Source organism: Manis javanica, chromosome 16 (assembly GCF_040802235.1).
Source record: "Manis javanica isolate MJ-LG chromosome 16, MJ_LKY, whole genome shotgun sequence".
NCBI lineage: Eukaryota > Metazoa > Chordata > Mammalia > Pholidota > Manidae > Manis > Manis javanica.
The window spans coordinates 14,283,484-14,309,851 of record NC_133171.1 but is presented as its reverse complement, the minus strand read 5'-3'; the positions used below and the strand labels follow the sequence as shown (position 1 = coordinate 14,309,851).

The 26,368-nt window shown below is 41.1% G+C and overlaps 1 protein-coding gene across 2 annotated transcripts in view; it reads left to right on the top strand.

Annotated features, from left to right (window-relative positions):
• PXDC1 (PX domain containing 1) overlaps window positions 1-25,194 on the top strand; it is a 112,545-nt gene extending 87,351 nt beyond the window's left edge. Inside the window, exons 9-12 of one of the 2 annotated variants that reach the window (XR_012126309.1) lie at window positions 3,740-3,823; window positions 4,772-4,849; window positions 24,752-24,791; window positions 25,001-25,194. The gene's annotated coding sequence lies outside the window, so the exon portion shown is untranslated. The remainder of the gene's footprint in view (window positions 1-3,739; window positions 3,824-4,771; window positions 4,850-24,751; window positions 24,792-25,000) is intronic. The other variant, XR_012126308.1, reaches the window with a different exon arrangement.
• The last annotated feature ends 1,174 nt before the right edge of the window (window positions 25,195-26,368 follow it).

Sequence of the window (26,368 nt, the reverse complement as noted above, 5' to 3'; positions counted from 1 at the left end):
AAAGTAGTCTTCTGTGAAGAAGAAAAAGTCAGTATGTCAAAGCATTAAGGGAAATTGTTAAAATTTGTCGATACAGCAAACAGGTGGGCAGCATGGACTCTCAGCGTGATCCTGGGCATCAGCCCACCCCACAAGGAGAGGTGACTGTTACTGAGGAATCTAGGGAATGACCCTGTGTTTGACTTTGCTGTTCTCTTGTTTGATAAGAAGTTGCATGTGCACTTGGGGATTTCTACTCGGTTGAGTAGATAAGAGCATTCAGTCCTCCTTTGCAGAAGGCGAGCTTTGAATGTTCTACCAAACACTAGCCAGTTCTGTCTGTAATCAGCAATTCTCGTCTAAGATTCTTATTTTAAATGCCTTTTCTGACGGACAATATTAATCTGTGTTTCCCAAAGGCCCTCAAACCCATTTTTGTCATCTTCCTGATCTCGTCATGGTTGAGTTGAACACCTTTGATACTTTTAAACATGTTACTAACTTTTTAGTAAACATGTTACTAACTTTTAAAAACTACACTTAGACAAAGTATTCGTATTAAATATTCCCTCATGTTTATATCCCCTCCCAGTGGTGCTGGTCCCTTTGCTGCTTCCGGGAAAATGCTCTTCACAGGGGGCTCTGGTATGCTGCTCAGATGCACGTTCTCCGAGAGCGTTTGCCCGAGTCTGAATGCAGCTGTTTTGTCCTCTGTCCGTCTGAAGAAGGACGCTGCTTAATTCCTCTTGCCCTTCTGAACATCACTCCTGCCCATCTCTGTAATGTTGATGCACTGGGTTTGTGTGGCCAGAATTCCTTGTCCCAGAGGAAAACATTAAGCTGGTAGCTAATGTATGGGTTTGAGGATCAGATAAGCATATGTTTTAATATTGATTTTACCACTCATTCAGCTTAAATAGTGTGGTCTTGGCCACACTATTCAATTTCTCCAGGGTTCAATTTCCTTTTCTGTAAAAAGAGAGGCCAAACCCTGCCTCCTGAGGACACTGTGACTCTGACACAAGCCCATCTCTGGGGCACGGAGTCAGCCCCCGTCCTGTTCTCCATCTAGGCGTGGTAGGGCTGTTCCCCAGCAGCTGTTTGCCTGGGTGTGTCTGTCTCGGAGCACCAGCCCTGCTGGTCAGGCCCGTGTGGTTCAGCTGTGACCACCGCAAGCCCACGCTGATTCGGCAGCGAGCTGGCAGGCGGCCTCCAGCAGTACCTCACAGCTGTCGTGTGATGCCCTTCCCTGGAGCAGGCCGAGCCAGCCTTGTGGGAGGAGGGGTGGCAGGCAGGCGGGGGACAGAAGTGAGGAGGCGGGTCCGTGGCAGTGGTTTACAGGGGCTGGAACGAGCTCCTGGCTCAGCCTGTCTGGGTTAGTTTCGTGCAGTCGCACCACCAGCCTGGTTACTTAAGAACAGCACACTTTTATTCTCTCTTAGTTCTAGAGATCAGAAATCTGAAATCAATTTCTCTAGGCCAAAGTCAGGGTGCCAGCAGGGACTAGCTCGCTCTGGAGAGTCCAGAAGACGATCACTGCCCTGCCTTTTCTAGCATCTAGAGCTGCATCCTGGGCTCGTGGTCCCTTCCCTACCCTCAGCGGCAGCTGGGCCTGCTGGCTTCCGCATTGCGCTCCTTCTCTGCACTGCCAAACCTCCCTCAGCCTTGCTGTTTGTTAGAGGATGTGTTTTGTGGCCTTTAGGGCCTCCCTGCTAACACAGGGTAACCTTCCCATCTCACTGGCCTTAACTTAACCACATCTGCAAAGTCCCTTTCACAGTATAAGGTGATATTTCCTGGCTCTGGGAATTAGGACCTGGACCTCTTTGGGGGCCATTATTCAGTTTGGCACATCTTCCTGCCTTAAAAGCCTTCTCCTTATTATGGGCCAGACTCCCCGCACTGACAGGTTCACTGGGATGATACACTGCTCTCCCCCAAGGCAGGCTCGAGATGACTGTCACTGGGAATCAGCTGTTCTTGCTATGCCCTGTCAGCCCCCCGGCCCCTAGCAGTGTCCTTGCAGTGGGGGGTCACTGTTCAGCCAAAGGGAATTCATGGTGGTGGTGGTGGTGAGTAGAGAGGAGGGGTGGAGGTCAGACCTAAAGAGGGGCCACCCCGTCTCCCTGTTTCCTTTTCAGACCCCTGTGTCTCTCAGGAAGTGACACCCTGTTCACCCCTAAGCCCCCAGCTCTGCCTCAGACCACTGTGGTGACTCCTCACCCTGAGGGTTGTGCCCAGTGGGGAGATATCTGCTGTCAGCAGAGTGGCATCTGCTGAGGCTCTGCAGCCATGCTAGTACCATGTGGCCCGGCAGTGGTCCCAGCCTAGCGTAGGAGGTGGGCCTGTGCTGGCTGTGTCCCTGAATCCATGGAAAAGAGAGGTGGGTGGGGGGGCATCAGGCCCTACAGCCAGACAGGAGAAGGTGCCAGATGAATGAGTGTGTGAGTGGACTTCATTTCTACCATGGTCATCTGAGCCTGGGAGTGTGACCCTGGACGTCAGATATTACATTAGGGCTCATGCTGAGTAACCGTTTCCATGGAGATTATAAGCTTACTTCAGGAAAAGCAGGACTGTGTCTCTCTGCAGCGTGGGTGGCCCCTACACATGTAACTCACCTGAGCATTGAGTCAGCGCTGTGTGGGCCCCAGGGCTGTCAGAAATGGGTCCTGTTAGCTGCGATGACCTGAGTATGGTACCTTCTGAAGGCGACGCAGAAAGCAGACATTGGCTTGTGGGGAACATCATGACCGGCATTTGCAGGAGACCTACTTTCCTAATCTGGCCTTGCCTAGGTTGCGTGCACTTCCTGTGTGCACTTCCTGCACACCCCCTGCCTTGCTGTGGTGTGAGGAGCTGCAGAATGGTGCGGTGAGCAGGACAGAAAATGTGCCAGAAAGGAGGAACGAGTGGGACTAAACTCTTTCCAAAAATAATCTATCACGGTGTCAATAAAGGAGGAATTTATTCTATTACTTATTCCTTATTATGCAGGGTGAAAGCTAGAGTACAGTATGATTTCATGCCCATCCCACTTCAAATGTCTACTTCAGACAAGTGCTTTTTTTTCAAAGGAAAACTACAAACCATTTTGGTAGGGGTGGTTATATATGCCTTTTTACCTTCAGAGGAGTGGCTGTCACTGATACTTACCATGAGAGAGTCACCTAGCACAGGCACAGTGTCACTCAGGCCAAGACTTGGCTGTGCATAGCAGAAATCTTCTACTGTATAACAATGGCATAAACAGATGGAAGTGAATTTCTCTCTCAAGCAAAAAGAAAGTCTGAGTTACTCATCAAAGCAGGTTCACGATGTCATCAGGGACCCAGGGTCCTCTCTTTTTCCTCTGACTTCTTTACCCTGTAGCTTTTGGCCACAAGATTCCCTTATGGTCCAAAATGACTTCTGAAGCACCAGGCATCATATCTGTGTTCCATATTAACAGAGGAGAAACAAAGGAGAAAAAAAAATCTCCAGGCTAAATTAGCTCTCTTGAATCAATATTCCCTTATTTAGCTGCAAGGTAGCCTGGAGAAGGTGTCTTTTTCTAAGTGTGTTGCCATCCTGTATTAAATGTGTGTTCTTTTAAGAAGAAAATGGAGTTTCTTCCATGATACCATGTCCCATTTGATACTGATGGAAATCATTTCTGATGCATCTTGGAACTCCCACTGTGCCAGCCCATCATCCAGCCGGAACTGAAGATCGTGTTGGTCGAGTATTAACAAATGTTGCTTCTCTCCTAACTGTTCAGGACATTGGTGGTTCATTTTGCAAAACACTTGTGATGCTGGGAATGGATAAATCCACCCAAAGCAATGGACACTAAAATATAGTGGTAAATACCTGAGCCAATCCTAGAGGTCCGCATGTGGTCATATCCAATATTTTTCTATTCTTTAAAATATTTTAAAACATTTTATTATTTTTCTTTGTCTAGAACTAGTGTATAAAAATTCGTTGCAAAAAAAGTTTCAGACATTGTAGGACAAATAACACCAGAAGTGAAAGTCCCAGTGACCCCTATTCACTTACAGCTCAGTGTATATCTTTCCTTTTGGAAACATTATATATATATAAAATCATAATGGAGCCATACTTCCTTTTTCATTTAGTAACACATTTTGGAAAATTGTCAATATCACTTCATAGATCTTTATTATTCTATTTCATTATTTTCAACTTTTAGTGATTATTAAAATGTTACCAAAGTAATACATAGATTATTTTTAAGCAATTCAAATATAAGTCCATTTATAGTTCTTCTTTAGCCATCTCCACTTTCCAAACCCATCCAGGCACAATTTATTTTAACTCCTTCAGCATTTCAGTTTGGTAATTACATTCATGTTTCTAAATAACATAGTTTTTCTTCCATTTGCTGATTCATCAATATTAAACACAGTCTAGTAACTTTGGATTGTGGTAGATGATGGTTTCACTCTCCTATACCTGCCTTACTAAGCCTCCCAAAATAGTTCTAGCACCATGTTTTAAAATCAACAATAAATGTTTATAGTCTTTTGACTACATATTCACTATTGAGACAGGCATCATATTAGGTTATGTTCTCTGTTTGTACAGTTTCAATTTTCCCAGAGCTTTTTCACTTGTGTTCTTTTCTATGAAACCATTCTTAAAATTTTTAAACACCTCCATCAGCTCCAACAGCTTTCATAGTTTTTATGCAAATGTTTCATTATGCAAATGTTTCACTCATTTGTTTATTAATTTATTTAGCAAAGAGTTGCATGGCTCAAGTTTCTCCTTCTTTTTTGCCTTCTAGGAATTATGTGAAACATGCATGCCTGGAGGCCACCAGCCCTGCGGACAGCCCCAGCCTCCAGTTACCACATGCCCTGAGGTGTGGCTCTTGGCAGGTGAAGTAGCTGTGCTTCCAGAGAGGCCTTGTGAATGAGGCTCAGAGGCTCTGAGACGCTGGGGCTGATGCTTGCTCAGTGTTAGCAGAATGTGTGTGTATTACAAAGGAATTGAAAACAGTTGAGTTAGTTCTGTGCAGTTTTTTGCTCTTCTGGTGTGCATGTGTTTGCTATGAATAGGAATTGTGTCATTTGGGTAATTCTCCATACAAGTTAAATGCATTTACATTTGCATTGAAAGCTGGCATTGCAAAATCCAAAGATGAACAGGAAAAAGTCATGCTTATAGTTTTAATATTGATTTTTCTTTACTTGTAACATTACAGAGCAAATAAAAAACATTTTGACAGGTTGAGTGGTGGACCCCAGAGAAAAGGAAAAAAATTACATTTTAGTATCTTGAACAGCACATTTTCTTAAACTTTTTTTTATTAATTTTATTATCATTAATCTACAATTACATGAAGAACATTATGGTTACTAGACTCCCCCTTCTCCAAGTCCCCCCCAACAAACCCCATTACAGTCACTGTCCATCAGCATAGTAAGATGCTGCAGACTCACTACTTGTCTTCTCTGTGTTGCACATCCCACCCTATGCCCCCCCAACACATTATACATGCTAATCGTAAGGTCCTCTTTCTTTTTCCCCGCCCTTATCCCTCCCTTCCCAACCCTCCTGCCCAGTCCCTTTCCCTTTGGTAACTATTAGCCCATTCTTGGGTTCTGTGATTCTGCTGCTGTTTTGTTCCTTCAGTTTTCCTTTGTTCTTACACTGATGATCTTGTTCCACAGATGAGTGAAATCATTTGATGCTTGTCTTTCTCTGCCTTGCTTATTTCACTGAGCATAATACCCTCCAGCTCCATCCATGTTGTTGCAAATGATAGGATCTGTTTTTTTCTTATGGCTGAGTAACATTCCATTGTGTATATGTACCACATTTTCTTTATCCATTCATCTACTGATGGACATTCAGGTTGCTTCCATTTCTTGGCTATTGTAAATAGTGATGCAATAAACAGGGGTGCACCTGTCTTTTTCAAAGTGGAGTGCTGCATTCTTAGGGTAAATTCCTAGGAGTGGAATTCCTGGGTCAAATGGTAAGTCTATTTTGAGCTTTTTGAGGAACCTCCATACTGCTTTCCACAATGGTTGAATTAATTTGCATTCCCACCAACAGTGTAGGAGGGTTCCCCTTTCTCCACAACTTCACCAAAATTTGTTGTTGTTTGTCTTTTGGATGGTAGCAATCCTTACTGGTGTGAGGTGATATCTCATTGTGGTTTTAATTTGCATTTCTCTGATGACAAGTGATGTGGAGCATCTTTTCATGTGTCTGTTGGCCATCTGCATTTCTTCTTTGGAGAACTGTCTGTTGAGCTCCTCTGCCCATTTTTTAATTGGATTATTTGCTTTTTGTTTGTTGAGGTGTGTGAGCTCTTTATATATTTTGGATGCCAACCGTTTATCGGATCTGTCATTTATGAATATATTCTCCCATATTGTAGGGTACCTTTTTGTTCTATTGATGGTGTCCTTTGCTGAACAGAAGCTTTTCAGCTTGATATAGTCCCACTTGTTCATTTTTGCTTTTGTTTCCCTTGCCTGGGAGATATGTTCATGAAGAAGTTGCTCATGTTTATGTCCAAGAGATTTTTGCCTATGTTTTTTTCTAAGAGTTTTATGGTTTCATGACTTACATTACATTCAAGTCTTTGATCCATTTCGAATTTACTTTTGTGTATGGGGTTAGACAGTGATCCAGTTTCATTCTCTTACATGTAGCTGTCCAGTTTTGCCAGCACCAACTGTTGAAGAGACTGTCATTTCCCCATTGTATGTCCATGGCTCCTTTATCATATATTAATTGACCATAAATGTTTGGGTTAATATCTGGGGTCTCTATTCTGTTCCACTGGTCTGTGGCTCTGTTCTTGTGCCAGTACCAAACAGTCTTGATTACTGTGGCTTTGTAGTAGAGCTTGAAGTTGGGGAGTGAGATCCCCCCGACTTTATTCTTCCTTCTCAGGATTGCTTTGGCTATTCGGGGTCTTTGGTGTTTCCATATGAATTTTGAACTATTTGTTCCAGTTTGTTGAAGAATGTTGTTGGTAATTTGATAAGGATTGCATCAAATCTGTATATTGCTTTGGGCAGGGTGGCCATTTTGACTATATTAATTCTTCCTAGCCAAGAGCATGGGATGAGTTTCCATTTGTTAGTGACCTCTTTAATTTCTCTTAAGAGTGTCTTATAGTTTTCAGGATATAGGTCTTTCACTTCCTTGGTAAGGTTTATTCCTAAGTATTTTATTCTTTTTGATGCAATTGTGAATGCAATTGTTTTCCTGATTTCTCTTTCTATTGGTTCATTGTTAGTGTATAGGAAAGCCACAGATTTCTGTGTGCTGATTTTGTATCCTGCAATTTTGCTGTATTCCGATATCAGTTCTAGTAGTTTTGGAGTGGAGTCTTTAGGGTTTTTTATGAACAATATCATGTCATCTGCAAATAGTGACAGTTTGACTTCTTCTTTACCAACTTGGATTCCTTGTATTTCTTTGTTTTGTCTAATTGACGTGGCTAGGACCTCCAGTAATATGTTGAATAACAGTGGAGAGAGTGGGCATCCCTGTCTTGTTCCCAATCTCAGAGGAAAAGCTTTCAGCTTCTCTCTGTTAAGTATGATGTTGGCTGTGGGTTTATCATATATGGCCTTTATTATGTTGAGGTACCTGCCCTCTATACCCATTTTGTTGAGAGTTTTTATCATGAATGGATGTTGAATTTTGTCAAATGCTTTTTCAGCATCTATGGAGATGATCATGTGGTTTTTGTCCTTCTTTTTGTTTATGTGGTGGATGATGTTGATAGGTTTTCAGATGTTGTACCATCCTTGAATCCCTGGGATGAATCCCACTTGGTCAGGGTGTATGATCCTCTTGATGTATTTTTGAATTCGGTTTGCTAATATTTTGTTGAGTATTTTTGCATCTATGTTCATCAGGGATATTGGTCTGTAATTTTCTTTTTTGGTGGGGTCTTTGCCTGGTTTTGGTATTAGGGTGATGTTGGCTTCATAGAATGAGTTTGGGCATATTCCCTCCTTTTCTATTTTTTGGAAACTTTAAGGAGAATGGGAATCATATCTTTTCTGTATGTCTAATAAAATTCTGAGGTAAATTCCGCGGTAAATCCCAGGGGTTTTGTTCTTGGGTAGTTTTTTGATTACCGCTTCCATTTCTTTACTTGTAATTGGTTTGTTTAGATTTTGTGTTTCTTCCTTGGTCCATCTTGGTAGGTTATATTTTTCTAGGAAGTTGTCCATTTCTTCTAGGTTTTCCAGCTTCTTAGCATATAGGTTTTCATAGTAGTCTCTAGTAATTCTTTGTATGTCTGTTGGGTCCATTGTGATGTTTCCTTTCTCGTTTCTGATTCTGTTGATGTGTGTTGATTCTCTTTTTCTCTTAATAAGTCTGGCTAGAGGCTTATCTATTTTGTTTATTTTCTCAAAGAACCAGCTCTTGGTTTCATTGATTTTATCTATTGTTTTATTATTCTCACTTTTATTTATTTCTTCTCTGATCTTTATTATGTCCCTCCTTCTGCTGACTTTAGGCCACATTTGTTCTTCTTTTTCCAATTTTGATAATTGTGATGTTAGACTATTCATTTCAGTTTGTTCTTCCTTCTTTAAATATGCCTGGATTGCTATATACTTTCCTCTTAAGACTGCTTTCACTGCATCCCATAGAAGTTGGGGCTTAGTGTTGTTGTTGTCATTTATTTGCATATATTGCTGGATCTCCATTTTAATTTGGTCATTGATCCATTGACTATTTAGGAGTGTTTGGTAAGCCTCCATATATTTGTGAGCCTTTTTGCTTTATTTGTACAATTTATTTCTAGTTTTATACCTTTGTGGTCTGAAAAGTTGGTTGGTAGAATTTCAATCTTTTTGAATTTACTGAGGCTCTTTTTGTGGCCTAGTGTGTGGTCTATTCTGGAGAATGTTCCATGTGCACTTGAGAAGAATGTGTATCCTGCTGCTTTTGGGTGTAGAGTTCTGTAGAAGTCTGTTAGGTCCATCTATTCTAGTGTGTTGTTCAGTGCCTTTGTGTCCTTACTTATTTTCTGTCTGGTGGGACTATCCTTTGGAGTGAGTGGTGTGTTGAAGTCTCCTAAAATGAATGCATTGCATTCTATTTCCTCCTGTATTTCTGTTGGTATTTGTTTCACATATGCTGGTGCTCCTGTGTTGGGTGCATATATATTTATAATGGTTATATCCTCTTGTTGGACTGAGCCCTTTATCATTATGTAATGCCCTTCTTTATCTCTTGTTACTTTCTTTGTTTTGAAGTCTATTTTGTCTGATACTAGTACTGCAACACCTGCTTTTTTTCTCCCTATTGTTTGCCTGAAATATCTTTTCCCATCCCTTGACTTTTAGTCTGTGCATGTCTTTGGGTTTAAGGTGAGTCTCTTGTAAGCAGCATATAGATGGGTCTTGTTTTTTTATACATTCAGTGACTCTATGTTTTTTGATTGGTGCATTCAGTCCATTTACATTTAGGGTAATTATTGATAGGTGTGTACTTACTGCCATTTCAGGCTTTAATTTCGTGGTTACCAAAGGTTCCAGGTTACTTTCCTTACTATCTAAGAGTCTAACTTAACTCACTTAGTATGCTATTACAAACACAATCTAAAGGTTCTTTTCTATTTCTCCTCCTTTTCCTTCCTCCTTCATTCTTTATATATTAGGTATCAAATTCTGCACTTTTTGTCTATCCCTTGATTGACTTTGAGGATAGTTAATTTAATTTTGCATTTGCTTCATAATTAGCTGTTCTACTTTCTTTACTGTGGTTTTATTACCTCTGGTGACAGCTATTCTGCCTTAGGAACCCTTCCATCTATAGCAGTCCCTCCAAAATAGACTGTAGAGATGGTTTGTGGGAGCTAAATTCTCTCAGCTTTTGCTTATCTGGAAATTGTTTAATCCCTCCTTCAAGTTTAAATGATAATCTTGCCGGATAAAGTAATCTTGGTTCCAGGCCCTTCTGCTTCATGGCATTAAATACATCATGCCACTCCCTTCTGGCCTGTAAGGTTTTTTCTGAGAAGTCTGATGTTAGGCTGATGGGCTTTCCTTTATATGTGATCTTATTTCTCTCTCTGGCTGCTTTTAGCAGTCTGTCCTTATCCTTGATCTTTCCCATTTTAATTACTATGTGTCTTGGTGTTGTCTTCCTTGGGTCCCTTGTGTTGGGAGATCTGTGCACCTCCATGGCCTGAGAGACTATCTCCTTCCCCAGATTGGGGAAGTTTTCAGCAACTACCTCCTCAAAGACACTTTCCATCCCTTTCTCTCTCTCTTCTTCTGGTATCCCTATAATGCGAATATTGTTCCGCTTGGATTGGTCACACAGTTCTCCCAATATTCTTTCATTCTTAGAGATCCTTTTTTCTCTCTGTGCCTCAGCTTCTTTGTGTTCCTCTTCTCTAGTTTCTATTTCATTTATTGTCTCTTCCACCGTATCCAACCTGCTTTTAATACCCTCCATCGTGCTCTTCAAAGATTGGATCTCTGACCTGAATTCATTCCTGAGTTCTTGGATGTCTTTCCGTACCTCCATTAGAATGTTGATGATTTTTGTTTTGAACTCCCTTTCAGGAAGAGTCATGAGGTCCATATCATTTAAATCTTTCTTGGGAGTTGTATTAATAATTTTACTCTGGAGAAGGTTCCTTTGGTGTTTAATGTTTGTATATTGCGCCCTCTAGTGTCCAGAAGTTCTATTCTGGAGCTGCTCAGCCCCTGAAGCAATGTCGGGGGTCGCAGGGGAGCGGTACTGGTGCCTGGGGGTAGGAAAGAGCTGTTCCCTGCCTCCCAGCTGCTGTGCCTGTCAACACTGCCTGAGCCAGGGGGCCGGGCACACAGGTATAAGTTTTTGTCCCAGAGCAGCTGTATATGGATCCCTGCTTTCCACAAGCAGCTGGAATCCCAGTCTCCCCAGGAACTCTGCCTGTATTAACTTTCCAACCTGGTAGTCATGTGAGTCTCATGAAAGCACCATGCAATGTAGGTTTGTGCTCCCAGTGCAGATCTCCAGAGCCAGGTATTCAGCAGTCCCAGGCCTTCCACTCCCTCCCTGCTCCGTTTCTCTTCCTCCCTCCCGTGAGCTGGGGTGGGGGAAGGGGCTCGGGTCCCGGGAGCCACAGCTCTGGTACGTTACCTGGTTCGCTGAGGTCTGCTCTTTTCTCCCGGTGTGTGTAGTCTGATGCCGTCCTCTTTCCTGTTGCTCTCTCAGGATTAGCTGCGCCAATTAAATTTTCTAATTGTATCCAGTTTAAGGAGGAAGCCTCTGTCTCTCCTCTCACACTGCCATCTTTAATCCCACTCCTTTCTTAAACTTTTAAAAACATTTTTACTTTACATTTTTAATTTATACTAGGCTCCAGAAATTATGTAGCTTGCCCAAATCTTTCTTTCAATTCAAACAGTAGGAATTTAAGTTGCCTATGTCTATCCAGATGTTGAGGCAATAAAGGAGAAAGGAAATTTAGATCACAGTCTCTGTCTTCAAGGAATTTATAATATGACTGGAGAATCTACATTTACACACAGCCATAGTCAAATCCAGCATAATATAAAATCTAAGGTCAATATCTGAGAATGACAGCAAGTGTAGAAAGAATAGGGAAGAAAGTATTCCTGAAAAGTATTACCTGATCACAAACAATCACCATAAGCAAACACACAAACAGAGCAGGAGCTGGCCTTCTAGGCCGGGAGGCAGGAGTGAGCTGTAACCCTGCCACTTGCAGAGTTTCTGAACCTCAGGTAGGCATGTGAGGGTGACACATCGCCAGCAAAAGGACAGTTTATTTGAATGTAGGGTCCTTTTCTGAATATCAAGATGCCATTTTCTAGTGCTTATTCCCTTCTCCACTTCATAGTTTACATTTATACCTAATACTTTCCATGCCAAACACCTCTTTATACTTCCTCAGCTACGGGGCTGTGCCTTGCTAACAGACATCAGGGTTCTGTCCAGCCCCTGAGTCACTGTCATTGGCTCCCTGCACTGTGAGCTGAGAAGCAAACAGGCCCTTTGCCTGCGTGGGAGGGGAACAGCTACTCAGCAAGAAAAGATAATCCAGAACTTATAGAATTTTCACTAAATATCCCTGGGCTCCCATTCACCCTGGACTTTCTAATAGCACCAATTAAATGTTTTTTTATTTGCTTAGCCCTTAATACACTAAAGCCAGAGTCCCCAGGCAGGGGAAGAAGGATAGTTCAGGAAAGAATGGCAATTTACTCCCTCAGTCAACAGATGCTCATGCAAGAAGGCTGAGCACCAGGGACACAAGGACCAAAAAGAGTCCAATTTCTGCTCTCAAATGCAGTGGATTTCAGGGGCATAACACTGGGGTTTTGCCTGCATTCTCCCTCAGAAAACTGGGCTCTTCAGGCCCCACTATCAAGTCCAAAGCATTATTTCCATGCAGGACAGGTGGGGTGTATGCCAAATGTAATGGTAGAAAACGAGAGCACATAAAGCATACTTGTGAAATCAGCTGCCTCAGTTGCGAAGCAGAGACATCTCAGTCTGATAGTTCTTTCTTCTCTGACACCATATTGTTGGGGGAAGGGACTGGGGATGGTGAGTCAAGAAAAAAACAGAAACAAAGCAAACCCATAGTGCCATTTTGTGGAAATGTTACATCTTGCTGCTTCTGCCAAAATTTTAAACCTGCTAACATTGGGGGTCTCAAACCATTTACAGCAGAGACACATGCTTGCTTTCCTACCTCCCACCAGGGAAGGGTGGGCCTCAAGTTTGCGTGTGAATCTCAGTACTCGACTTGTAACACCATCCCTTTCCTTCTCAGAAAAGCATGTGCAAATACGTGTGAGTGAATGTGATATTATTGTTGGGATTACCCTGAAAACTCCTTTCATCTATTTTTCTTATGGAACATTTTGGATGTTACTATTATTAGTTATTATTATCACTAACAAATGACCCCTCCCAACCCAATGGAACATGCAGGGGTCACACCCCAAAAGGCCTGCGGATGTTCATGCAGAGGAGCCCTCTGCCTCCACTGGAACCAGAGGAAATGAGATTTGCACCTGTTAGCAAAAAGGAAGTAAGACCAGGGAACAAATAACCGATTATCCTGAAAACTTTCCTTCTAATTACAATGTAATAAACATTCAAGTAAAATGTTTGGAGATTACAAAAAAGCATATACATGAAATCCTAAAATACTTGTAATCTCAGAAATACTTACATTATCATTTCCCCTAACCTTTATCATAAAAATTTTAAACATATCAGAAAATTGAAAAAAATTTACAATGAACACTCATGTCTACCACATGTATTTAATGATTAACATTTTGCTCATTTCTTCATCTTGTTTGGCAATTATTATATGAGTTGATGATCTTCTACCCTTTCTTTGCATGCAAGCACCCTCTTCATCCTCAAAATTGAGATCATAGAGCCTACTAGGTTTTTTCCTTTTCACACATAGCAACTTAACGTGTAACATTATACTTACCATCATAACCATTTTCAATCACACAGTTCATTAGTGTTAGGCACATTCACATTGTTATGCAACCATCACCTCCATCCATGTCCAAAACTCTTCCCTCCTGCACTAAACCTCAGTTCCCCATCCCCCTCCCTCCAACCCCTGGTAACCTGGTAACCACCCACCATTCTACTTTGTCTTAATGAATTTGCTTCATATAAGTGGAATCAAACAATAATTGTCCTTTTGTAACTGACTTATTTCATTTAGCATAATGTCCTTGAGGTTCATCCAACGTTGTAGCACATTGCATGATTTCCTAAAGGCAGAACAATATTCCATTGTATGTATAGGCCACATTTTGTTTATCTAGTCATCTGTCAAAAGGACACTTGGGTAGCTTCCACCTTTTGTCTATTGTAAAGAATGCTGGTATGAACATGACTGTACAAATATTTGTTCAAGACCCTGCTTTCAATTCTTTTGGGTATATACCCAGAAGTGGAATTGCTGGATCATACGGTAAGTCTACTTTTAATTTTTTGAGGAACAGCCATGCTATTTTCCACAGTGACTATGCCATTTTACATCCCCACCAACAGAACAGAAGGATTCAAATTTTTCCACATCCTCAACAACACTTATTTTTTGTTTTTTTTGATAGTAGCTATACTACTGGGTTTGAAGTGATATCTCATTGTGGTTTTGATTTGCATTTCCTTAATGATTAATGAAGTTGAACATCTTTTCATGTGCTAATTGGCCATTTGTATATCTTCTTTAGAGAAAAATCTATTCAATCCTTTGTCCACTTTTTACTGAATTGGTTTTTATTGTTGAGGTGTAGCCATTTTTTGTATATTCTGGATTTAGTTCTTTATCAGATGGTATGATTTGGAAATATTTTCTCCCTCTGTGGATTGCCTTATTATTCTGTTGATTATGTCTTTTGATACACCAAAGTTTTTAATTTTGATGTAGGCCAAATTACGTTTTCACTTTCGTTGCCTGTGTTTTTGGTGTCATATCCAAGAAAGTATTGCCAAATCCAATGTCATGAAGATGTCCCTTTAGGAGTTGTATAGTTCTAGCATTTATGTGCAGGTTTTTGGTCTGTTGAGTTTTGCATAATGTTTAAGGGTTCAACTTTGGCAACTTAAGATAACTTGCGATTGTCTATGAATTTTAGGATGGATTTTTCTATTTCTGTAAACAACATCATTCAGATTTTGATAGAGATTGCATCAAATCTCTAATAGCTTTGGGTAATATTGCCTTCTTAACAACATTAAGTTTTCCAGTCCACGAACACAGATGTCTTTCCATTTAGGTGTGTCTTTTCATTTCTTTTTAGCAAGGTTTTGCAGTTTTCAGTGTACTCTTGCCACATTGGTTAACTTTATTCTTAAGTATCTTTTTCTTTTTGATGCTACTATAAATAGAATTGTTTTCTTCATTTCCCTTTTCTGATTGTTTGTTGGTAGTGAATAGAAATGCAACTAATTTTTTTTGCTGAGTTTTGTCTTGCAACTTTGCTGAACTCATTTATGTTCTAACAGTCTGTGGGAAGGGGTATCTTTAGGGTTTTCTACATATATATATATATATATATCATTTTGTCTGAAACCAGAGATAATTTTACTTCTTCCTGCCCTATTTGATGCCTTTTATTTCTTTTTCTTGCCTGACTTCTCTAGCTAGGACTTCAGGTACTATATTATATAGAAGTGGCAAAAGTGGCATCCTTGTCTTGTTACTGATCTTAGAGGGAAAATTTTCAGTCTTTCACCATTAAATGTGATCCTAACTATGGGCTTTTCATATATGGTCTTTATTATATTGAATTAATTGAGCCTACTATTTTTAAAAGCATTTTTTCAAATTAATGTATCATCTAGATTTCTCCTTCTCATTTTTTATCTAAAACACAGTCTTGAAGGGTATATTTAATAATAAGTTTTCATTACACAAATAATGCATTCCAGTTGTAGAAAACATAGGGAATTACCAGTATGGAAATGCACTAGATTTAAAAATTGCTTGTAACTTCTCTCTATGGAGGCTACTACATGTGTTTTTATAACTGTTTGTTCTTTTTTGTGTATTTATTTTTAAGTTAAACTATGTTTATTGAAATATACATACAGAAAAGTACACAAATGTTAAATTTATGGCTCCATGAATTTTTACAAGCTAAACACAGCAGTACAATCCCAGCCAGATTAGAAAATAACATGATTATTTATTTAGAAGATAACATATTTACTTATTCCAGCATTATAGAAGTGTCTCTCTGCTCCTTCCACTCACCACCCCCACTAAAGATTGTTAGTAGTCTCACTTCTGTGACCACATACTGTTTTGTCTGATTTCAAATTTTATATAAGTAGAATCATACTGACTATGCTCTTTGGTTTCTGATTTGTTTTGCTCAAACTTATATTTTTGAGATTCAACCATTTTGTGCTTAAAGAAGGTCATTCATTTTTATTGCTATCAAGTATAGGAATACTAATTTATTTAAATTGTAAATAAATATACAAATAAATTCTAAAAAATAGATTCATAATATATTTGTGTATTCTATTCTTGGTGGACATTTGACTTATTTCCAATTTGGGGCTATTACAGATTGCATGAGTGTAATCCTTTCTCATACATGTCTTTTAGTGCACATATACAACATGCTCATTTAATATATACTTAGAATATGCAGCTTTAGTGGATATTACCACAGAGTTTCCCAAGAGGGTTGACAAATGTTACTCCCAGTCGTGTTTAGCTTCCACTTGCTCCACATACTTGCCAAGACATACTGTAATACATTGTTGTTATTTTTTAAACCATTTTGGCAATTATGGTAGTATTTCTTTAAGGTTTTAACCTGCATTTTTGCATTTTCACATGTTTATTGGCCATTTGAACATCCTCTTTTGTGAAGTACCTATTAGAATCTCTTTCCCACTTCTTAAAATTTGGGGTTGTCTTTTCCTTATTTGTAGGGTTTTTTTTAATGCATTGGGGATGAGTCATTTGCATTATATGTTTTGAATATATTCCCCCACTCCATGACTTTCCTTTTTAGTTTCTTACATGGTGTCTTTTTTTTTTAATTTGGTATTGTTAATCTACAATTACATGAGGAACATTATGATTATTAAACTCCCCCCATCACCAAGTTTCTCCCACATACCCCATTATAGTCACTGTCCATCTGCGTAGTAAGATGCTGTAGAGTCACTACCTGTCCTCTCCGTGCTGTACAGCCCTCCCCATGCACCCCCCCACATTATACATGCTAATCGTAATGCCCCCTTTCTTTTCCCCCCGCCCTTATCCCTCCCTTTCCACCCATCCTCCCCAGGCCCTTTCCCTTTGGTAACTGTTAGTCCATTCTTGGGTTCTGTGAGTCGGATGCTGTTTTGCTCCATCAGTTTTTGCTTTGTTCTTATGCTCCACAGATGAGGGAAATCATTTGGTGCTTGTCTTTCTCTGCCTGGCTTATTTCACTGAGCACAATACCCTCTGGCTCCATCCATGTTATTGCAAATGGTAGGATTTGTTTCTTTCTTATGGCCAAATAGTATTCCACTGTGTATATGTACCACTTTTTTATCCATTCATCTACTGATGGACACTTAGGTTGCTTCCATTTCTTGGCTATTGTAAATAGTGCTGCAATAAACGTAGGGGTGCATCTGTCTTTTTCAAACTGGGCTGCTGCATTCTTAGGATAAATTCCTAGGAGTGAAATTCCTGGGTCAAATGGTGTTTCTATTTTGAGCTTTTTGAGGAACCTGCATACTGCTTTCCACAATGGTTGAAGTAATTACATTCCCCCCAGCAGTGTAGGAGGGTTCCCTTTTCTCCACATCCTCATCAACATTTGTTGTTGTTTGTCTTTCAGATGGTGGCCATCCTTACTGGTGTGAGGTGCTTTCTTATTGTGGTTTTAATTTGCATTTCTCTGATGATTAGCGATACGGAGCATCTTTTCATGTGTCTGTTGGCCATCTGAATTTCTTCTTTGGAGAACTGTCTGTTCAGTTCCTCTGCCCATTTTTTAATTGGATTATTTGCTTTTTGTTTGTTGAGGTGCATGAGCTTTTTATATATTTTGGATGTCAACCCTTTATCAGATCTGTCATTTATGAATATATTCTCCCATGCTGTAAGATGCCTTTTTGTTCTATTGGTGGTGCCCTTTGCTGTACAGCTTTTCAGTTTGATGTAGTCCCTCTCGTTCATTTTTGCTTTTGTTTCCCTTGCCTGGGAAAATATGTTCATGAAGAAGTCACTAGTGTTTATGTCCAAGAGATTTTTGCCTGTGTTTTTTTCTAAGGGTTTTTTGGTTTCATGGCTTATATTCAGGTCTTTGGTCCATTTTGAATTTACTTTTGTGTATGGGGTTAGACAGTGATCCAGTTTCACTCTCTTACATGTAGCTCCAGTTTTGCCAACACCAGTTGTTGAAGAGCCTTTCATTTCCCCATTGTATGTCCATGGCTCCTTTATCATATATTAATTGACTGTATATGTTTGGGTTAATATCTGGACTCTCTATTCTGTTCCACTGGTCAGTGGGTCTGTTCTTGTGCCAGTATCAAATTGTCTTGATTACTGTGGCTTTGTAGTAGAGCTTGAAGTTGGGAAGTGAGATGCCCCTGCTTTATTCTTCCTTTTCAGGATTGCTTTGGCTATTCAGGGTCTTTTGTGGTTCCATATGAATTTTAAAACTATTTGTTCCAGTTCATTGAAGAATGCTGTTGGTATTTTGATAGGCATTGCATTGAATCTGTAGATTGCTTTGGGCATGGCCATTTTGACGATATTAATCCTTCCTAGCCAGGATCATGGGATGAGTTTCCATTTGTTAGTGACCTCTTTAATTTATCTTAAGAGTGTCTTGTAGTTTTCAGGGTACAGGTCTTTCACTTCCTTGGTTGGGTTTATTCCTAGGTATTTTATTATTTTTGATGCAATTGTGAATGGAATTGTTTTTCTGATTTTTCTTTCTATTAGTTCATTGTTAGTGTATAGAAAAGCAACAGATTTCTGTGTATTAATTTTGTATCCTGCAACTTCACTGAATTCAGATATTAGTTCTGGTAGTTTTGGAATGGAGTCTTTAGGGTTTTTTATGTACAATATCATGTCATCTGTAAATAGTGACAGTTTGACTTCTTTACCAGTCTGGATGCCTTGTATTTCTTTGTTTTGCCTGAATGCCATTACTAGGACCTCCAGTAATATGTTGAATAACAGTGGGGAGAGTGGGCATCCCTGTCGTATTCTTGGTCTTAGAGGAAAAGCTTTCAGCTTCTCGCTGTGAAGTATGATGTTGACTGTGGGTTTGTCATATATGGCCTTTATTATGTTGAGGTACTTGCCCTATATACCCATTTTGTTGAGAGTTTTTATCATGAATGGATGTTGAATTTTGTCAAATGCTTTTTCAGCATCTATGGAGATTATCATGTGGTTTCTGTCTTTCTTTTTGTGTATGTGGTGGATGATGTTGATGGATTTTCGAATGTTGTACCATCCTTGCATCCCTGAGATGAATCCCACTTGATCATGGTGTATGAGCCTCTTGATGTATTTTTGAATTGGGTTTGCTAATTATTTTGTTGAGTTTTTTGCATGTATGTTCTTCAGGGATATTGGTCTGTAATTTTCTTTTTTGGTGGGGTCTTTGCCTGGTTTTGGTATTAGAGTGATGCTGCCTTCATAGAATGAGTTTGGAAATATTCCCTCCTCTTCTACTTTTTGGAAAACTATAAGGAGAATGGGTATTATGTCTTCTCTAAATGTCTGATAAAATTCAGCGGTGAATCCATCTGGTCCAGGGGTTTTGTTCTTGGGTAGTTTTTTGATTAATGATTCAATTTCATTGCTGGTAATTGGTCTGTTTAGATTTTCTGTTTCTTCCTTGGTCAGTCTTGGAAGGTTGTATTTTTCTAGCAGGTTGTCCATTTCTTCTAGGTTTTTCAGCTTGTTAGCATATAGATTTTCATAGTATTCTCTAATAATTTTTTGTATTTCTGTAGGGTCTGTCGTGATTTTTCCTTACTCGTTTCTGATTCTGTTGATGTGTGTAGATTCTCTTTTTCTCTTAATAAGTCTGGCTAGGGGCTTATCTATTTTGTTTATTTTTTCAAAGAATCAGCTCTTGGTTTCACTGATTTTTTTCTATTGTTTTATCATTCTCAATTTTATTTATTTCTTCTCTGATTTTTATTGTGTCCCTCCCTCTGCTGACTTTTGGCCTCATTTATTCTTCTTTTTCTATTTTGAATAACTGCGACTTTAGACTATTCATTTGGGATTGTTCGACATGTTGTCTTTTGATGAACAGAAGTCAATTTTAATGCTGTCCAAATTATTTTTCTCTTTATATTTTTAAGAAATATTATCCTACTCTAATATCATTCAGATATTCTTCTTTGCTACCTTCCAGAACATCTTTTGTTTTCCCTGTCATTATTTAAGTCTTTGATCCATGTGGAACTGATTTGTGTGTATGGTGTGAGGTAGGGGTTCAGCATCACTTTTTTTTCATATGTTTATCCAGTTGATCCAGCTACTCTTTCTCCACAGCTTTGCAGTACCATCTCTGGAAATCCAGTATATACATTTATGGATATTCCTGGGCTTGCTCTTCTCTGTCATTGGCCTGTTTGTCTGTCCTGGGCCATGCTATACTAACTTTATTACTCAAACTTCATAATCAGTCTTGATATATGGTGTTATTCATCTTCCTCTTTATCCTTTGTGGAACAACCAGTAGAGAATGTCAGGTTCACCTCAATGCATCTACTTTTTTCCTGGTATCTTGGCCTTCAAGCTCTGACTGCATTGGTTTCTCTTTTAATTCCTTCAAGTGGTTATTTTCTGAAAAATTGTACCCACTTTTTATAATTTCTCTCAGTACAAGAGTTGGTCTAGTTTGAGCTGCATACTCATAGATGGAAACACATTGACCACTTATTCTTTTAAGTTATTTTTATTGTGGTAAAACACAAGTAATATAAAATTTACCATTTTTACCATTTAGAGTGTACAGTCCAGTAGCACTAAGTACATTCACAATGTTGTGCAACCATCCACTCTCCAGTTCTAGAACTTTTTCATCACCCCAAAATGGAAACTGCCATAACCTCTAAGCAATTCCCACTTGTTCCCCCTGCCATGGCCCAGCTACTTATTCTTATCCTTAAAACCAACATTAATAAAGGGTTTTAAATTTCTGAAGTACTTTATTGATACACTCCTTAATTCTCATACCATTCTTTAGGTTGGTTACCCCATATAACAGATGAGAGAAATGAGACTCACAGAAATCTTGATGGTTTCACAGCTGGAGCCACTTACTTGAGGTTCTGAACTAGCTGCCCAGTCACCAGCCTTGCAACTCCAATAGATTCTTGGCAGAGAGAGCCGTTTCTGTTAAGATTTAAAGAGGAAGGCTCCAGAAGTACAGGCAGATTTATAAACAACATAAACAACAGTAATGAAAATATTGGAGCTCATACATGACTGTCTCTAAGAAGCTGCTCAAGGTATTAAATTTTATTCCATAAACAGAAGGAATGGACCAAACTATGTTTGGCTTTTTAATCACACTTACTCTTTCGGATCTATGAACTTCCTTGGAGATATAATATGAAGGACTTTTGTATGCAAGTAATTGCTTGATTTGAAAGCAACCAGTTCTTATTTTTGGAACATTATCCAGAGCCGAGATTCCTTCCAGGTGTCACTGACATGACCATTTACACGTGCATTTAAATTTCCATCGTCCCTGAGTACAGGTTTTACTAATTTAAAACCAGTAAATACCTACCAGAGAATGTGGCATGCAATGGGATTTTGAAATGTGAATCTTTACGCTCGGCCAGCCCATTTAATTAACTGCTTGATGGGAACTGAGAAAACTCTAGGCCTTGTGCTGACGTGGGGTACAAAGAGGAGGCAAAATACCTGCCCACGGGAAGAATGGCCTTTGAAATCCTCTTACCTGCCTTCTGATCCCCAAGCTCTGTGGGGGCTACATAGTCTCAGTTACGCCCCTCTTGGTGGAAAAGTCCTATGACCCTGGGTTCCGTGTGGAGCAGTGAGCATACAGGCCCTGCTCTCTGAATGAGCCAGCCTGCGGTCAGCCTGGGTAAGGTTAGCTTTGCCACCTTCCTAACACCCTGGTTTAAGAAAGGTCCAGTAGTGGAGCTGTCAAAGGGAACAACTTGGGCTGCAGATCAGACCTCGTCAGGGCCACGAGGCGTGCAATGCCCAGAATGCCTCCTTACTGGCCCAGCACCCTCCCTGGGGTGCAGCCCCTACCCACGAGAAGCTCTGGTGGAGCCGCAGGCTCTGGTGGAGCAAATCCATAGCGAAGAGGGCTCAGTGGGACTCAGAACAGGCCTGGGCACACACTCCATTGAAATCTGCTGCCACAAAGGCACCCATTCTCTCCACCCATGCCAGGAATTAGGCCAGGAGGGCTCTACTCCCTCCACATGCCACCATCACTCATGGGTGACAGAAGACAAGTTTAGTCCTAGGCCTCAGCCTCATATTGCAGCGTACCTCACTCCCATCCCAAAAGAGGGTTCGTAAAACTGGCTCCCAGAATACATGGGAAATAATTTTGAGTGACCTCCTTGGGGGCTAGTTTTAAGCAAACTTGAGAAGCAGTAGTATTAATGATGATGCATAATGAGCAACAATAATGTTGGTTATCTTATATTTGCCAAAAATATTCACAACCAGCTTCTCATTTGATCCCCTCTGTCGTGCTGTGAGGTGGGTGGGTATGAGGACAAGGCACAGGGGGACTCCTGGACTCTTCCTGAGCATCCAGTATTGGAGGCTGGGCTGAGATGCAGCTGGCTTCTCTGCGGGTGAGTCCAGGGCTTCCTGGTGTCAGGTGGCAATGTGTTCTTGGTCCCTCTGCCCTCTCCTCAGGCACAGCCCTCCTTCCTTCCAACCTCAGGCCTGCAGAGCTGCCCTAAGAAACTAACCAATAATTAATACCTCACACAAAGCCACACTGGAAGCTGGAAAATTCCACGTGGTTGAGAAAGAGCTGCTGTATCTCCTTTCCCCCAAGGGCAAGTGAATAATTGACCATCTGGCCCACCTCTTTGAAACCCCTGCTCTGTATCACGGAATGGAACATGTGGCTGCCAAGGGTCCTTCTCGGATGCCAGAAGTTCTCATATGGTGGAAAAGGGCATTCTTTATTGTGGGACTGTCTCTAGCACCCAGCACACTACATGCTGCGTGGGAGAGAGTGACGGTCATGCTGTGACCCACCCACTGCCCTGGGTGCAGGCGACCGGAGCAGGGAGATTCCCTACCCAGGGCAGCTGAGCTGAGCCCAGGGCACTGACAGCGGCCTGTGTGAGAGCCCAGGAGCAACTGACCAAACCAACCTGCTGTCCAGGAGGCTGAAACTGGGTCCCAGCCACCAGGAGTACCTGGGAGTCATGGTGCACAGAGAGGGAGAAGGGGAGACAGCAGCAAACAATGAGTGAGCAGTAGAGTCCCAGAAGCAGACACCGAGGCTGCTGAGTCACCAGTGGTAAAGCCCTGGTGACTGTTGGGCTGCGTGGACAACTGGAGCCAGAGCCATGCCTGCTTGTAGTTGCCATCTTCTCTGTGCCCCGGTGCCCCCTCACAGCAGCACCGGGCAGGGGCGCAGCCAGGGCTGGGGCAGCGAGCTCAAGGTGAGAGCTGATCTTGCTGTCCCATCAAGTCCTCCCTGACTGCCCTCCAGCTGTAGGGGGAGACCTTGAGGCCCACGCCAACTGAGGCCAAGCTGGTCCACACGGAGCCCAGGGAGGGGCTCTGCCAGAGCAGCTGCTGATCAGGAATAGAGAACAGATGTTGCTCATAATCCGAGTCTCCACCAAAGAAAGCACAGCTCAAACCCATCTACCTGAGAAACACCGCCCATTCAGGAAGTGCCCCCAGTGCCCCAGACACTGGCTAGTCCCTTCTCAGGCACTACACCTTTGACAGACATATACGTGGGGCTCCTTTATTCCCACTTCAAGGACAAGGGGGACAAGGCTCCAGGGTTACATAACTTTCCCACAGGTTCCATGAATGGTGACTTGAAAACCAAACTCTGACCCGCCAGTCTACCCCTTGCTTTTAATTTAATGCAGACTTTCCTTCTGTCTCAGTATATATAAATCGCCCTCATTCTTTTCAGTGGCTGTATGTACTCTGTTTTATGGGTATGCTGTAATTATTTAAGGAAAGCCCTGTTCATATACATTTAGGTTATTTCAGTTTTTAAACATTACAAACTGCTGTACTGGATATTTTTATACATACAGCCTTGCATTTTTGTGTAAAGTCTGTAGGGTTGTATTCCTCAAACCAAAATGCTAGGTCAAAAGTGATCTTCAGTTCAAATGTTTTCATTTTTTAAATGTAGGTGAAATTAACATAACAAAATTAAACATCTAAATTGTGTACAATTCAGAGCTACTTAGTATACTCACAAGGATGTGGAATCACCACCTCTATCTAGTTTCAAAACATTTTCATTCCAAAATAGAATCATATATCCATTAAGCCATTACCCCATCCCCTTCTGCTCCCAGTCCCTGGCGACAACCTGTTTTCCGTAGCTGTAAATTTGCTTATTTGGGAGAGTTCTTATAAATGGAATCATACACTATGTGACCTTTTGTGACTGGCTTCTTTCATTTAGCATAATGGCTTGAAGTTCATCCACATTGTAACATGCATCAGTACTTCATTCCTTTTTATGACTGGACAATATTCCATCATATGTATATACCACAATTTGTTTATCCATGTGTCCATTGATGGACATTAGATTGTTTTCATCGTTTGGCTACTGTGAATAGTGCTGCCATGAACGTGTATCTAAGTATTTGTTTGTGTGTCTATTTTCAATTGTTTTGCATATATACTTAAGAGTTGAATTGAATTGCTGGGTTGTTGTGGTTAAGATTTTGATAGATTTTGGAAGAACACTCTTAAAAAATTGTACCACTGTTCACTCCTACCAAAAGCAAAACAGAATGCAGTTCTACAAAATAGAATGCCGTCCTACACCAGGCCTGGGCATTCACCCAGTCCTGAACCCAGTCACCCCTAAAGCTACTCTATCTCAGTCCCTGATTACAAGAGCCAACACTAAATATTATCAAAATGTTTAATGTTTGTCTGGTGAAAAAAGGATACATTATTGTAGTGCAACATTTCATAACTAGAATGAGATTGGGCATCCAAACAATGCTGCTACTTATCTATCCAATATTCATACTCCTATTTTGTTAACAGACCCTGATTTTGTTTGGAAGGACAGTACGCCTGATCCCAGGTAAGCAATCATGTTTAATCTAGGCTGGAGGTTCTCAACTGGCCTGTAGTACTGGCCCCCAGGGGGCCTTGGCAAATATGCGGGGGAGTCTGAGGTTGCTGGAATGATGGGGAGTGGGTGCAGTCAGTGACCATGGGTCAGGAAAAATAAGCGCCCCATGATTCATAGAACAACCTTCTCAACCAAGAATTTTCTATCCCTAAATGCAGGTCATGCTTTCTTGAGAAACACAGGGAGCCAGTTACCATCAAAGCACTGATACGCTGAGAAGGGAATGCAGCCCCGAGGATGAGGGAAGCTTCATTGTCAGGAGGCTCTCAGACTTTGCCTATGTGTCTCTGCTTTTATCTGGTTTTGATATCCTTTGTATCCTTTTGCAATAATAAAGCTGCTGTTGTAAGTACAGTGTTTTCAGGGAATTCTGTGAGTTTTTTCTAGTGAGTTATGAAACCTGGGGGTGGTTGCGGGAGACCTCAATTCTGTAGACAGCTGGTTAGAAGTGAGGGTGGCCCTGGGGACCCCCAACTTGTGGCTGGTATCTGAAATGAAGGCAGGTTTTGGAGGAATATGGCCTTAACTTGAATGAAGGCTAACTCCAGAATTTCTATTGGAGCGTCATTATGTAAACATAATTGATTCAGTCATTGGCCACAAGGTTGAACTCAATCTCCAGCCATCTTCTTTTCCCAGGGGTGAGGCTGATATCACATGGGACAAAGCCTCAACCCTCTGTCACGTGGTTGGCCTGTGTAGCATGGTGGACCCCCATGCTGAGGCACCTTGTTAGTTCGACTCTCAGGTGTCTTCCAAGGGTCCCACCATAAATAACAAAGACATCCCAGTGTGAGAAATCCCAGGGGTTTAGAGATTACCCCCCAGGATGAGGACAAAGACCAGCCAAATGCTTTATTACACACTAATCCTCAACTGCTCGGCCTCCCTTGTAGCTGGAGGTGGCCACAGAACACCATCCCAGCCAGTAAGACCTGGATGGAAGTTTGCTAGGGTTTACAGGAAAGTTGTGCCTTGTTTTCCCCAGCCCATCTCTTCTTCGTCTTGCACTTGGTTGCAATAATACTTGTATTACAGCTTATGATGATGAAAGGGAACGAACAGCTACACAGAAAGAGGGTTGTTTCCCTCCTGGTGTGTTTTTGCTGAACCAGCTGCAGTAAGGGTTTCGGCCTGCCTGCTGAGAGTTTCTGGCATGTGAAAATGTAAACCTGTACTGGCTTAAGCTGCTGTTATCTGAGTGCTCTTACAGCCATGCGCTCTCCTGACGTGCCATCTTGTCATATGTATATTGGTTGCTTAGTTTCTCTTTTTCTGAGAACCATCTGCTCATGTTCTTAGTCCATTTTCTGTTTGGTCATTTCCTTTGTTCTTATTCAGAAACACAGAATAAAAAGACATGATTCATGTAGCAGAACTGTTGCTTCGTCTGCACTGCACTTTTCTTTCCTTGAGGAATGTCTTCCCTTCTCTGTCTCATGATGCCGGCAGCTCTGCCTCACAATTGTCCCTGTGGTTTTGGCGATGGGCTAAGGGGTGAGCACCTGACCTCAGGTAGTCAAGAT